Here is a 17,274-nt window from a genome sequence, read left to right on the forward strand (position 1 = left end):
GTTTGCACACCCACAAGCAATAGATGAGTGTTTGTCATGCTCCACATCCCTGCTAGCATGAAGTGTGACCTGTTTTGTTGAACTTAACTATTATGTGATATGTGGATAAAAGAAGTTTTACATTTTCATGATGACTAAGAAGGTTGCACATTTTAATTTTATTCAAATATTCTCTGTTTCGATTTGTATCACAATTTTGAATGGGTTAATTTGTTTCTTGATACCTAGTTCTTTTTTAACTTTGAATATTCACTGTCTATAAAATGCACAGTTGGTAAGTTTTCTTAGTCTCTAGCTTGCCTCTCTGTCTAAATTTGGGTCTTTTACAAGGCAAAAGCTTTTCATTTTCATGAGGTCCCATTTGTCTTCTCAACATGGCAGAGGTGTTGAACCCAGAGAGTTACATAGTTTTCTAGTCAAGGTTTGTGTATAAAAATACTAGCCTGAATGTACATGTGGATGGGGAAATTTTCACACCACTACATGTTTGACTCCAGAGAGAAGAATAATCAGTTTTCTTCAGGGAAAAGTTTTAATCTCAAAGGTTTTGTCCCAAGGACAGGTATATATGATTAATTCTACTGTATCATGAAAGATTCACACACTCCCCTATGTATGCAAACAGGTATATATATATATATATATATATATATATATATATATATGTGTGTGTGTGTGTGTGTGTGTGTGTGTGTGTGTGTGTGTGTGTGCTATAATAATAGAAGAGGCTAAAAAACTGAGGGGCAGTGTATGGATAACACTCCAGTAACTGGAAGTGTGAGGGAGTTGTATTGGAGGAAAAATGTAAATTCAATACTGATATATACAATTCTAAAAAAGGAAGTTAAAAAATAACACATTATTTTATATCACATTCATAAAAGAAATAAGGGAAAATATTCACCATTAAAAGTTGGTGGAATGGAGATTGAAATAAAATAAAATAAAATACAAAGGATACTGAGTTACTTATTTGTAAATATAACATAAACAGAAGACATAAAATCATAAGATAAAAGTAAATATATATTTTAAAAGTCAAAACTAATAAAATATGCACTAAATTCAGGGAAAAGGTGACAAGTTTAATTTTATATTTAGGGTTCAGGTCTATGATTGTCTTAGCTATTACTCTTACTAGCATATTCTTAATTTATCTTTCTTTCCCTGTATTAGAGCTATCTTGTCAATAGTACTCTTACTGTCAGCATTACTTTTGTCTAAGCTGTTCTCCAGATTGCAATTAGAATGATCTTTAAAGTTAAAACTTAAAACCTGGTTAATTTACTCAGAGAGGAAACAGTCCTTTTTAACATATGGTGATTACCAAATGTGAGTATTTAGTTTAAGTAAATGGGCAACTTGGAAAATAAGTTTGAAGATAAGGCAAGGAGATCTTAAATGATTTTTTAACAAATTTTATTTAATTCTGTGAGAAATTGGATGATGAAATAATGTCTTAGAATAGAGAAAAGAATAAAGAATTTAATGAATGCAAAACACCAAGACAGTAAGGTTAAATTTAATGAAAGAAAACAGCTTAATGCACTCAGATAGTTTACAACCAGGAATAATGCAGTCATTTTTGAACTATAACAATGAAGGTGAAACTTAGATGTTGTAAGAGATTAAGTGGATGGAAGGAGGCAATGGACATCCATCTCTTGCATGGTCTCATGTATTTACAAATGTGTTCTTCCATGAGATATGCTTTCTACTTACTAACAGAAAGCAGAAAAGGCAAGGTGCTACTCTGGGTTGAGATTCATACAGAGTACATAAACTTAGAGTGACACTACTGAACTCCACTTCTTTACTTTGTCACTTGGAAATTGATTAGAGATTTGAATAAGGCAATAGAAAGATTTTTAAATTAATACAGGGGAACATGAGCTTTACACTCATGATAAGCTACATAAAACCCTGAGATAAGACTAAATTAGTAATTGGCAATGTGTTATCAGTAGGAATTCAATATTTTTATTTGAAAAATGGTAATGTTTTAGTTCTTGTATAATATCTTTTAAGATGATATCTTTATCTAGCTTTGATGTTGTCTTAGCATTAATTGATTGACAGGATTCATGCATAGGTCTTGACAGATCCTTTTGCCACGAATATGGCAAAGAAGGTAGCAATACTGTATGCATTTATACACAGAGATGAGTAACACAGCAAATATTTTACCTGTGTCTATGGTAGTGTTCTTTCCACTTTTATAAGTTTGAAATACCATCACCCATATAGCGGCTATTCTAGAACACATCTTCTATAGCCTTTCTTATTCAAGCATTCCTTTATCTCATCCTATACTCCCAAAGGCAGCATCTCCCTCAAAATTTCTGTCCATGTACTCCAGGGAATGAGGGACATAACTTTCACTCTACTTCCCAATCTCCATCTCCAATTCAAATTGCCGAGTCTTATCCCTATATTGGTAGCAGAGCACCACTTGTGGCCTCTCCTTTTTTCTCTCATCCCATTCTCTGGAAACTAAGCTTATTTTCTCCTACAAGTTTTCTTCCTAACCTCTTCCCTCTGTCTCATGCACCATCATAAACACTCTAGATACCTGCTAGAAAAGTTGGGCAGAGAATCAGATCTTTATGAAAGAGTCAGTGTTCCTCCTCCTGGAAAGCTTTTCATTCCCTTCCCTTTTATCTCATTTGCATTCAATGTTCATAGCACTAAGTGTCTACACAAAAACAATTGGAGATGGCATTATATTAATAATTTATTGGCTCACTTGAAATATCTCAAATAGAAAGAATAATTCTCAAAAGGTATAGGTGGCAAATAATAATCAAACTGGAGACTGAAATCAATAAATTAGAAACAAACAAGCAAAATATAAAAAGTATCACTAAAACAGAAGACATTTTCACTAGAGAATTACAAAATTTAAAAGAGAAATTAATGGTGATAATCCTCAAATTATTCTTTAATTTTCAGATTCCACAAAATAGAAACAGAAGAAACAGTGCCAGAAGAAATAGTGCCCGATTTATTTTATGAGGCCACAATCACCCTGATTCCAAAAACTCATAAACACCCATCAAAGAAAAAGAATTACATCCCAGTTTCCCTTATGAGCTTACATAAAAAATTTGCTAAATTGATTCAGAAACACATAAAAAACATGATACACCATGATCAAGTAGACTGCCTCTCTAATATATATAACATATATAAATGGTTCAACATATATAAATGTAATACACAAGGTAAAAAAAAGACAATAATGCATGATCATCTCATTCAATGCAGAAAAAGCTTTTGATGAAACCCAGCATGAATTCATTGTAAAATTCCTGGAGAGAGTGGGAATATAAGGGACAAACCACAACATGATAAATTTCACAGCCATCATCAACCTACATGGAAAGAAACCAAAGAAATTCCAATAAAGTCAGGGAAAAGGCAATTTTGTTCACTCTCTCCCTACATATTCAATACAATCCTTGAAATCTTAGCTGTAGCAGTAAGACAATAGAAGGAGAGAAAAAAAGACAATTAGGAAAAGAAAATGTCAATTTATCTTCACTTGAAGATATGATTTTATAGTTAAATGACTGTAAGTGTTCCACCAGGACATTTCCTACAATTAATAGTCTTTCAGAAAAATAGCAAGATACAAAGTTAACAAGTAAAACCAGCAGCTTTAAACATACAAAAGGCAAATGAATTAAGAAAGAAATCACAGAAACAATACCTTTAACAGTAACTTAAAAAAAAAAAAACTTAACCTTGTGATAGAAAGACATGTGTGATAAAAATTATAAGACTTTCAAGAATGAAATTGAAGAATATTGTTTTTTTCTTATTAAATTTTTATTCCAACCACAGTTCTCCCTCCCTTCCCTCCTCTATGTCCTACCTGTTCCCCCAACTTATCCACTCCTCAGAAAAAATAATGCCTTCCATGGGAAGTCAACAAAGGTTGGCATATTCAGTTGAGGTAGGACCAACCTGCTCCTCCTTTCATTGAGACTATGCATGGCATCTCATCAAATGGAATGGTCTTCAAAAAGCCAGCTCATGCAAAAGTGATAAATCCTGGTCCCCCTGCCAGGGGTTTCACAAACAGACCAGTCTACAAAACTGTCATCCACATTCAGAGGACTTAGTTCAGTTCCAAGCAGACTTCGTAGCTGTAGGTCTATGAGCTTTCATGGGATCTGATGAACTGGCTCATGGATTTCCCTGTGAGGATCTTGACACCTATTGCTCATATAATCCCTCCTCCCTCCTTTGACTGGATTCCCATAGATTAGTTTCATGCTTGTCTGTGGATCTCTGCATCTGCTTCTAATAGTCACTAGATGAAGGATTTATGAGAGCAACCAAGATACTGTGTGGATATCGGTGACTGAGAGGGGAAGAAAATCTTGAAAGAGTTGGGGGAGAGGCAACTAATATATATATATATATACATATATATATATATATATATGTAACTGTAATATATATATATAAGTAACTATATTCAATAACAATAAATTCATCTGAAATATATAAAAAAGAAACTATCTCTGACTGACAAATGCTTGCAAAGTAAACAGTTTTCATCAGTGTATTCTCACTGAGTATATAAACCAGATTTAAGGGCAGTCTACAAGCCCAGAAATAGATGGCTAACACGAAATTAACTCAATCAATGATGTCTTTGTAGACTTGTTTTTGGCTTGTATTTCTTTGCTGTTGGAACTTTTTTATTTAAATCTTACTCTTCTTTTGTTTGTATATTATCATTTCTAATTTTGTGTTTTAATAGGTGTGTGTATGTGTGTATGTATGTGTGTGTGTGTGTGTGTGTGTTGTACTGTTTTGTTTTCTTTCTTTTCTTTTACATGGTTTTGCTGTTTATTTTCTAAAGAGAAGGGTAAAGGTAGCCTGTAAGGAGTACTGTTTTTCTTCCCGCTGCTGCGCCACCATCCCCAAATAACATACAGAGACTCTGTATTTGATATTATGTTGTTGGCCAGTTACTTGTTTTTTATAGGCTAGATTTGCCTTAATTATTAACCCATTTCTATGTATTTTCATGTGGTCTTACCAGGGAGAGGCGGCTGGCGGTTCTATTCTGACCAGATTTTGGAGAAGGTAGAACCAGCCGCCTCTCCCTGCCTCTCCCTGGTAAGACCAGGTGGAAATACATAGAAATGGGCTAATAATTAAGACAGAGCTAAAGGATAAGAAACAAGTAACCGGGCCAACAACATTGTATCAAATACAGAGTCTCTGTATTATTTGAGGCGGCGGGACAAAAACCATACTCCTTACAGTGGCCTGCAGTTTGATGAGTGAATAATTGCAGGGTATCTGGGAGAAGATGGGTGACAGGAAACAGTAAACATAATATACTGAAAAAGTTTTCACTAATGAAAAGAATCTATAGCTGAATGTGAACACATGTAACCCAATTATTGATGGGCAGAGTCATACAGATTTGGAGAGATCACTGGCCAGCTAGGGAAAGCAAGATGGAGAATCACCATCTCAAAGGAAAAGTAGAAGTGACTCTATGGCATGACATACTGTGGCCTTTACAAGTACATAGTAAAGCTTGAGCACCTACCTGACTATGTGGCAGAATCCCCAATACACATTCAAGGCAATCTCTCTGGTAGAGTAGGCATAGTTTCCAAAATTAATTATTAAACACAGCATTTGCTGAACAATTATCATCGACTTTCTATAAATAACTGATAGGAAAATTCTTACTAATTCTACCCTGACAATCTTCAGTCTTTATTGAACTCTAATTAGATTTCTATGAGCAGAGATTATTTTTACTCACATGAGTGTGTTTCAAAATGATCTTTGATACTTCTAAAATAGGACTGATCATTTCTCAAGAATTTTATTCATAGTTTCCTTTCCATTTCTTAGGAAATATCAGAAAGTTTATTCAGCCTGGTGAAAATGCAGTTATTTGAATTAGCAGTTTCTATTTTTCAAAGCACACTCCTTCATTCTCCATGTATTCCTGCTTATTGAACACTTTTTATGACAACTGCAATGTTAATATTTTGAAAAAAATGTAACTAATAACTTTCAACATATTGTTTCCTCATAGTCCCTTCATAGTCTTACATTTTTAATTGTAAGTCTGTTTATGATTTTTTTATTTAAATTATGAAACAAGCTTGTTTTACATATCAATCCCAGTTCCTTTCAGGGATCATTTCTATAGTTTGTTAACTGTAAAATTAATACTATATAAATAATTAGTTGCTTTTTCAATGAAAACTTGCAAGATACAATATTGTATTTATGTAGTTATGCTATAGCTAGCAATATTTAAATTTGTACTTTATGAATACATTATTTGAAATTCAACTTCATTACGGAGAAAATAAAGATACTGTTTTCTGGCTCTCTGTGGTTTATTTTCTTTTTCTTTTTCTTTTTCTTTTTTTGGGGGGGTGAGGGGTGGTTGTATTTGTGATTATTTCCTAGATTGATTTAATCTTAGCTATCCAGTCTGCAATGTGGTGTGAGATAACTTAGGAACTGAATTTTCCTTGTTATTGGTTTTTTTCAACTTTGATGCCCTAGGGCAAAACCCCTGCAGAAATGAAGCTTCAAAGTAGGCTTTGAGCTAAAGTAGGAAAGGCCAAGTTGGCCCTCTGGGTTAGGATATGCTTCCAGACATTATGTTTTTCTTTTTCTTTTTTTTTTTTTTTTTCTTTCCCTTTTTTTTTTTTTTTTTTTTTTTTTTTTTTTTTTTGGCATTTGTAGATCTCACTAAGGTGATAAGGAATACAAGAATCTCACAAGGGGCACTGGACAGAAAACCACTCTGAGAGGATCACCTTCTATCATCTTTATCATCCTGATTGACAGAGTGAGTTATATTATCCCTGAGGATCTCAGTGCTGTGATTTTGATATCAGAAAACAATTGGTGTAGACCTTTCCTTTTCTTTTAGATTTTGTTTATTTCTCCTCCATCCAGGCAAAACTGCAATAAACTTTGGTGAACTCCACATTATCTTTCTAATATTAATTTTAATTCTCTGCCTTCCTTGCAGAGTGGAACCTCAGTCAGGTGATCTATTTAAACTTTTAACTGGACTTATTTGACATTTGCTTTCAATGACACATTATGAAACATGACCACAACAAGTTAAACAATATACTATCTTATATACTCATTTCTGTAAGAAAATAAAATTACTGTTTGAAAATATGCAACATTACAATGTAAACAATTAGATTTTAGCAAAGATTAGCAATCTTAGCTTGATTGTTAGAGAATAAAAGCATTTTTTTTTTATTTGAAGCTTTGATTGGCAAATCCGTGATACCAGTCTGCCTTAACTAGCAGTTGTCAATCAAGTCACACTGTCATTATGACAGCACAGTTGCTTTGTATACTCCCTTGTTATTCAAGAATACTACCACTTCATTTACAAAAAATAAAATAAAATATTATAAACACAAAGTGATTACTTCTGCTATGGAGGCTTTTAGGCCTTGTTATGCTCACCAACTTTTACAGGTAACAGAAGACTACCTGGATTCCCGACGAGCCCCTGTAAACTCTAAATAACCCAACCAGTTTTCAGCTACTCTCACATAAACTTGATGCAGAATTCTTCTTGATCAGCAAAATTTTGATTAGTCAATATGTGAAAATCGTGATTGGTGGAACTAGGAACCTTGACTTAAGAAGACTGTCATGGTTGTATACAGCTTTTAAGCTTAAGCATTCCCATATCAAAAATTAAACAAGCAGTAGGGGTTAGTGTAGGGAGTTTTTACTTATGGACTGCCCAATTGCCCATAGAACTGGCCCCATATTAGGCACAGATAAAGCCATATGTTGACCTCCATTTTGTTGCATATATTTTATCATTTTCCTAGACAGATCATGGAACAATAAGAGCAACAGATGGTCTGTTGTTCCATCTTCAGAAACATGGTGGCAGCAGTTTCAGATGGATGGAATGTTCATTGGGTATAAACACTTGGTCATCTTGTGTTGGAAAAAGACCCTTGGTTCACTCAGCAGCTGGAACGTAACTAAAATTTTGAAGAGAGAGGATAGAAGTGGAAACGGCATAAACAATAGACCCATATTGAAAAGCTGTAATTTGAAAAGGCACAAGGCATGACAACAAAAGAAATTTGAAGAATAAAGTGAACGAATGTGTATCTTAGCTACTGCTAGTGTTTCAAAATTATGCTGAATCATAAGGACTTACCATCTGCTGGTTCTAGCCTTGACGTCATTACACCAACATCTAAGAGATGGACCATTTGCATGTGATGGAAGTACTTTGGTGCAGTCTTTGAATATTTAGGTATTATATCTTGATTATAGAAGTCTCAGCATTGAAAATCCTAGTTCTTACATTTTCTGTGTTCAAAACTCAAGACCCAAACCTGTGGAGTTTAGAGGTATCAACACCATGGAAAATGATCTTTGTTAAATTGTTATTTACATCCCATTATAGTGCAAACACATGACAGGGAGATGTTTGTGTTTGCCACTGTGTGATGAAACAATAGGCCATAAAAAAGATATATTTTAAATATAATTAAATATCTGGGTGCTAATATTTTCACATAGGCAATGGGCATCCACACAGACACCAGTTGCAACTGTTGCAACTGTTGTCTAATTTTTTTTATGAGACAATCATGCATAGTCTCAGGATTATTGCATGTGTTCAATACATATGTATACACATCTTTTTAAAAGTATGAATTTATATACTTGGAATAAATTCAGAATGACACAACACCATGGCTATTCTTATTTTCAATATAATCATGATCTGGAAATTTCGAATAGGAAAATTTGAGTTGAATACTTGAAAACAACCACTATTATTTTTTTATTGAAAATATATTATTCTAGTTTTATTTTGAATATTGGCCATTAGTTTCTCCAGTTCAACATTTTACTTCCTCTATTTTCTTTTTTTTTTTTTTCTTATTTTACATATCGATCTCAGTTCCCTCTTCCTCCCTGCCTCCTTCCCTCTCTTCCTCCCTTTCTTCCTCCCTCCCTTCCCATCCGCACCCACTCCACAGGTAGGGTGATGCCTTCCAGGAGGGATGGACAAAATCTGTCAAGTCATTTGGAGTAGGGGCTAGGGCCCCTCTTGCCTCTAGATTAAGGGAGCATCCTTGGGGAATTTGATCCCAAAGTCCTTTTGTGCACCAGGGATATATCCTGGTTCCACTGTCAGAGGTCCCTTAGACTGCCTAGGCCTTCTAACTGAGACCCATGTTCAGGGGGTCTGATTTGGTTCAATGCTGGTTTCCCAGATATCAGTCTGGGGGCCCATAGGATCTTCCTTGTTCAGATCAGTTGTCTCTGTGGATTTCTGGTTAATGCAATGATATATATGATGATCATTATAAATATCTGTTTTACAACTGCACAGAAGTAAAACCTTAACAGTTTTCGCAAAAACAAGCACAGAAATTTGGACTCATATAACCTATCTAATAAGCCCAAGATAGTAACTAAGAAAGCCCAAATGTAGCATATACTTTGCTTTGAAAAATATGAAGCTTTCTGATTTGACTATTAAGAAGAGAAATAAACACTAGTAACACAAATGTATTGTAAGTGATGGGCATCCTAAAACATCAATATGGCCAGAAAGATACAAAATTTTAAAAGCTAAAAAGCCATCACATCATATATTATATAGCAATTCTTTGAAAGTATAGCATTCCTCCGTTAAAAACAATTTTACATTATGTCCTCATATTGAATGGAAAAGTATACTCTGCTTTCTGGATAATATTTCGAAAGCAATGCTGACTTCACTTTCCACTATGTATCATAAAAAACAGCAACACTGAAATACTTAGTTACAATTCAGGTCCTGAAAACAGAATTTAACATTTGATAAGGAACTGGATTTTAAAATTTTTGAGTTTTCAGCAGCAACATTATGCTTTTTTAGAGATTTTTCTTCTCGTTTATAGCTCATTGGGAATTGTAACTAAAAGATAAAGTTTATTCTACTCTTTAATATAAAGTCATTAAATATATACATTGGAAAATATTTTATATGATTTAATTCTTTTATTTATCGGTTTCTGTTTTTACAATAATTAGTAAATTATGGGAAAGGTGACAACTACTAATTTTCAAAGCTTGTCTTCAATTGTAGTCTCATATTAGTGTATTTAAAGGATGTATCCTTTAGGTTCCATAGTCAGAGAGTTTCATCAATTAAAATGTGGTAAATTACAGGCATCATCTATCCATTCTTGTAAAACAAAACATAGTCTTACTACCTTTAGAAATATATTTCATGTCACTTACCTGAAATGTAGTGACCAGTTTAATGCTTTTTTCTTAGAAACTTGTATTCTAAAAACACTAACAAATTCCTTGTGAAATATGTTGAGATATAAATATATGTTTAAAATGATTTTGAAAGAAATGTAATCATAAGTTCTTCACTCAAGTTCGAAAACTACGAAGTAATGTTAACATTTTTATCAATTTTTTCATATAATTTTTACAACCTTGAGGAGCCTAAGGAAAGAAGCCCTAAAATTAACTATGTACTACTTCCTCACAGATAAAGTATCATTAAAGAGAATAACAAAAATAAAATAAAGAAAGGTAGTTACATATTTCCATTATTAGCCAAGATTTTTAACAAGTAGTGGTGGCAGAAAGTGAAAGAAAATATAAACATGAACACAAATGAACAGTAATATTTTTAAGTTGACATGTACAAATAAGTTATTTATTAGTGAAGGGAAAAAAAGGAGAAAGAGTAAAATTTTATGTTCAAAGAGGACTCCTTGTGAGATATTTTACTATGCATCAGAAATGCTGTGCACTGATAATATTTTTAAATACTTGGTTTCCTGGAGTGGCTCTAATTTGGAAGTTTTCAGAGCCTTTGTAGCCTAGGGTACAGATGTCAGATAGCTATAAGCTATTAAATGTTAGCCATTTGATGACACATCTCCTTGTCCATCAGTTTTTGATTCACCTTCTACTCCATGATTGAATAATGTCTGAATATTATGCTCCCTGCACAGTAGATGGAGCCACTCAATCTTTGCAAGTCTTCCATGTGCTAATGAAATATATACTTGGAAATTGTGAGCAGCATTCAATATGCTTTCCTGTAAATAGCTTTTTGTCAGGTGTTTAGTAGAAATAATGAGAAAAATAGTAATACAAGAAGTAATGTCAGCCTTTCTTTGTAAAGAAAACAGAAAGTCAGTGGCTAAACATATTTTAAAGAATCAATGAATATAAGAGCTGACTAAGTGGATAAACAAGATTGACAGTCTGTTGGTCAAACTAACCAGAAGAAAGAAAGAAATGACCCAAACTAAGAGAATCAATAAAAGGGAAACATTTTAACACATAGTAAAGGAATGCAGAATATTGGAATTGAACACTTTAAAAATCAACACTCAATTAAGTTGGAAAAATCTGAGTGGAATTGATGAATTTATATATCCATACAAAATTATAAATATAAAGCAAGAAGAGAACACAAACAAACCTATCCCAAAAGAAGAGGTTGAGGATCTAATAATGAAACCTAGTTACTAACAAAGTCTGAGCCAGGTAGAGTTTACCAATGTTCAAATGACTACAACCAATCCTTTTCAAAGTCTTCAAGGAAAATAGAAATGAAAACTCACTCACAAACTTGTTCTATGAAACGAGTATGGCTCTAATACACAAACCAGGTAAATAAACACACACAGAAAAATACAAAAAAAAAAAAAAAAAAAAAAAAAGGAAGAAAGAAAAAAAAAAAAGAAAGAGAGAAAGAAAGAAAAACAATCACAGGCTGATATTTCTGATGCAAACATCAACACAAAGTATGAACAAATCAAATTGAAGTATGTATCATAAATATCACACAGCCTGAAGAGGTTTATTTTACTCCAGAAATACATGATCATTTTAAAATATGTAAGCCAATAAAAATAGCAAATCACATGAACGGCCTTATATGAAACAAAAAACTCACATAATCATTTCAATAGATGCCTAAAAAGCTTTTGATAAAATCTAGAATGAGTAAAGAGATAAATTATTTAAAACTGAGTTAAAAAAGAATATATTGTATGTATGCATGCCAAGTACATACAAATGTATACAAATAAGCCAATATAATGAAATATTTCAAAGTTACAAAAAATGGATGATAAAGGTCTTAAAGAATGTATGAATGGAGGGAACATAGTAACATAATCAAGGATATATATACATTTCCTTGTCATACATCATTGTCTTAAATGGAGAAAAACTTCAAAACAATCACATTCAAATGATAAATGAGAAAAGGCGGCCTACTGTCCTCACCCCCTTTCAAAGTAGGGCCAGAATCACATGTTGAAGCAATGAGGTCTGAGGAGGAATGTAAACAGGATACATATAGAAAAAGAAGAGATCAGATTATCTCTGTTTACAGTGATTTTATATTATGCATAATAGATTTCCCAAAATTCCCCCAGAAAACTCCAGGATGCTAGAAAAGTCACTATTGCATACTTCAAAATATATGACAGAAATGTAGCAAAATGACTACAAGAGGAAAGCAACAGTATCTATGAATCATGACCATCACTACCATGGAAAATTATTTGTAAAAGTGCAGTAAGTGGCACTCACATGTTGATAGCAATCAGTGACCCTGTAATAAGATTTAAGGCCCACAGAAGGGAAAATCATGCTTGATTGTGAAAACCTAGCCAGGTTCCCATGGAAAGTGAAGCTTCAGACAATTGTAAAGAACTCATCATGGCCAGTGCAATTCCTTCCTACAGTTTAAATCTTCATCTCAGTTAACTACTCCCCATCAATGACGTTATCTTTATGGCAAGTTCATAGCATGCCAGAAATCCACAATTAGACAAAACCCAGAGACAAACTTGTTATAGGAATTACAGTCTCAATAGACACATGTATAGCACAGATCCAATATATAAGGTCAGAGAACATTGCAGAAGAAGAGGCAGGATGATTCTAAGAGCAAGAACACCATAAAGTCAGCTGTAAAACTTTCTCTCCTAGAAGTGACTGCTGAAAGAGGAAGAAGTATCCTGCTGCATGGTTTTTATGTGTAGTTTTCAGCTTTAAAGCCATAGCCACAAAAAACAAAGAATACTCAGAGATTATATTCACTTTTGCACACACACACACACACACACACACACACTCACACACATATGAGTGTGTGTGTGTAACAAAATTTACTAAAGAAAATATGTTATCACTTGAAAGTTGGGGATATAGGAAATGAAAAATGGGGGAAAGAGATAGGGAAAATGGTATATTTAATAGTTACATAAAGTCATATTTGGATAGAGGATATAAGGAAATGGAACATGTATGGGTATATCAAATAATAATATCTACATTTATGATGACAGCAAGAAGATGAATTTGATATAAATTAAGTTCATTTCTAGGCAAAATAGCTGAGCCAGCATCATTATATATTATAGAAAGTATTTAATATGTTCTAATGCTTTACTGTACTAAAAGTATATTTATAAAGTTTAGACCAAATGACAGATGGTTGGTTTTTAATGGTTAAGTACAGTACAGTGAAAGAATTTCTTGACAAAACTCTAGCATAAATAACAAAAGAAAAATAGCTCATTAAGGCAGGAGCTTGATAAGATTCTTAGCAAAGAAAAGTTCATATATGGCTAAAAGCAAACACAGATGGTTGGTTTCATTAGCCATAAGGGAAATAAATATTAAAATCTCAATTAGATGTCATTTACCATTCTTTAGTATGACTAAATTAAACCAATACTGGTGATACAAGACTATTCAAAATCTAAAATTGCTGTTGAAAAAGTAATTAGATGGTACATCCTTTGGAAACAGCTTTGTGGCTTTTAGGAAACCAAATATAACAAATCTAAGACTGAATAATTCTCTTTCTAGATATTTATCCAAAGGAAATAAAAGCTAATTTGTATAACAAATCTGTATATGGATGTCCATAAAATCTTTACTCATTACAGCTCAAAACATAAACAGTGCAAATAATACCCCTCTATGAAAACATAGTTACACACATCCTACCATAGTCATATATTAATTTTTGAATGTAAAATTTCCTCCACAGACTCTTATGTACTTGAATATTTGATCTTCATTTATTTGCACTGCTTTGGGAAGCCTTGGCAGCTCTTGAACATTGACCTGACTGGCATAAATAGGTCACTGAGTGTGGACCTCCAAAGGTATACATATCTGTAATTTACAAGTAACTTTCTCTGCTCCCTAATTAACTTGCCATATGAGGAAAGAAGTTATATGCTCCAGCTGCCATGGATTGCTCCATTTTTGTGATCATGTCATCTCAGCCATGACAGGGTGAATTCCTCTGAAATCGTTAGCCAAAATAAATCACTTTCCTCTCCTCAGTTTTTACTGTCATAAATTCTGTCACTCAAGACAGAGGGCAGACTCTTATCCTATGTAATATGGATCATCGATGAGGAAAATGATACTCCATTTAAAAATAACATGGACAAATATTAGAAAATGTATGCCTTGAAAAATAAGTCAAACAAAGTACTATATGTTACACTAGTCTATGCATAAGATTCAAAGTGAGGTAAAACTCTTTGAATACAGAATACAAAAAAATCATGGGAATGTGAATGAACCATGATTTGTCAAAGGAAACCAGAGAATTATATATGGAGTTCTATGCAGTTTGCTTATGTAAACTTAATGTAATTGTAAAATATCTGCACTGTAGAGAATAAACTGAATATGATGGAGTGGGAACTACATGTTAGAAGGCTTCAGTGATTCAAGGCAATGGGTTATGATACTTCCACAAAGGTAACAACTGGTCCCTTTGGTTAAAATTTCATGTGATTCTAATACCATTACTAAAGAGATTTGATACATGGTGTAAGAACAGGAAAAAGGTCTCAGAAAATTTTGTCTTCATGTATATAAAATTAAATATTCCATAACTAAATAGAGAAAAAAATGAAGAAATCACAAATCATTTCTTTTAAAAAAAAAAAATGTGTGCTACTAGAATTTGCTGTCAGTTACTCTCCTTCAAGCTAATTTCTTTGGGAGTTCAGCTGCACTCACTTGCAAACGTCTTATCCAAGCCTGACCCATTGACTATTTGTACCCACTCATGGAAGGTTAAGAAGGGTCATGAAAATTTCACATGACTATCCCACCACTACACCTAACATTGTATGGAACTCTGCACATGATCTTTGGGGGAAATATAGAGTATATAGGCATGGGCTGACTAGGGTTGGGCATCTTCTAAGTGATTTTTATGGAAATCCTCATCCCTGCTAATATTCTAGGTGTGACCTGTAGTGGAGGATGAAAAAGAATACCAACACCCTAGAAGTAACCTTTACCTATTCTCTTGAAGAAGACCCAGTAACCTCATTAGTGCTTTGAGAATTAACTTTGGTTAATCATATATCAGTTTTTTATTGGGATTTTGGAAATAGGGGCTAGGTGAAAGCGGTTTTCATCGATTATTGGGAAGGAATTTTAACCACAGATACTTAGTGGATCTGTCAAATACAGAGTTGTTGAGTGAATATTTTCATTGACCCTGCCAATGATCTTTGGCTATTTGACTCAATAGAGGAATTTTGGCATATTGTGTGTGTATATATGGTTATATATCTGCCTAAAATATTTGTATATTGATATAATTTAAGTATATTTTGTCATATTCACTATACATTTCTATCTCTGATCAAAATATTGTATGTATCTGTAACAATTTTGAGATCATTGTCCCTGGGCTGCACATCTGTTTAAAGACTGATTATTATTATGTGAAGCTGTATAGACTATTGAGAAATACAGGTTATAGTCAACCAGTTTTATCATAGTTATGGTAGTTAGTTTCTCCAGATGCACATAGATGTAATCTGCATAGATAGGTAATATTTAAAGACTTCCAAGGCCTACATAATATAGCATTTACATATTTTAATAATTTAGAACTCTGTTGATATGAGACACAACTGCTCCTGACAACTCTGAGCTTTCCTGAAAGAATGATGGGCACCAGAGACACTGCATATAGAGCTTGTTTTCTTTGGATAGAAGTTTCTGTCCCACCTGGTTCCACAACCATTTAGTCCCAAATGAATATACAGATGCTTATATTAATTGTAAACACTTTTGTTGAGGTGAGGTTCAACCTTATTATTGGCTAGCTGTCTCTTAATTATTTACCCATTTTATTAATCTTTGCATCTCTATGTGGTCTTGGCTTTCCAGTGATACCTCGGTCTCTTGCTTCCTCTGTAGTTACACAGTATCTCCCTCTTGACTCATTGTCTGCTTTCCTCTTTTCAGCATTCTCCTAATCTGGTAGGCCCACCTATACTTCCTGAATGACTACATCCTGCCTGTCCATTGGCCAAAACAGCTTTATTCATCAACAAATAAGAGATGCATATATTCACAACAAAGAGAAGGACATCCCTCATCAGTTCTCTTCTTGGCAAAACTGGCCTTTTAGACAAAGAACTTCCTGACTGCTGACAGTAAGCATGATGACCACACTGGACAAGCAGGATTCAAGAAAAAAACATGTGATCAACATTGCCAATACAGAGTAGGGTAGTCTTCTGAATTTTCCTGCTTCAGAAAATTGCCTGATAGATATTACTGACCTATAGCCAAAGTTAGTTGCCCTAACATTGCAGAGAGATTTTGGTGATTGTCTAGGTAGCCAGGTGTTTCTTTCCTTTCTTGCACCTTTTGGAAGTTGTTTGCTTGTACTTCCTGTTTACTCGGGTAATATTTTTCTTCTCAGGGTTTTGCAGGATTGAAGAATAGGTAGTCATAGTCACTATCCTCTCATGTTTTGGCTGAGGCATGTTAGGAACAATATTTAGACTCTTCAGGATAAAGCAGCTGCTGGAATAAATTCTGTTTGCCAATTACTTATGGCCTGGGCATTTAGTATATGTTTCTTGCTTGATGTTGTTCTTGTTGTCTGTAGTTCTATTTTTGTATATGATATTATCCTGTTTCTTTCATGAAAAAAATGTGATAATTATTCATATTATATGTATTTTTGTTTAGAACCTTCCTATTCATACAAAAGGGGGAAGTATAGTGGGTATTTGTCTGCCTATGACCTTTGGCTATCTGGTCCAGAAGATGCAGAGCTTCTTGTCTGTTTTTATAACTCCATGAAAAGCCTATTTTTTGGCTATAGGAGTCTGAAATTACTTTTATTGGTTACTGCATGGATGCTTTCTGTCCATTCAGATAGCAGTC

Source organism: Phodopus roborovskii, unplaced genomic scaffold (genome assembly GCF_943737965.1).
Source record: "Phodopus roborovskii unplaced genomic scaffold, PHOROB, whole genome shotgun sequence".
In the NCBI taxonomy this organism is placed as follows: Eukaryota; Metazoa; Chordata; class Mammalia; order Rodentia; family Cricetidae; genus Phodopus; species Phodopus roborovskii.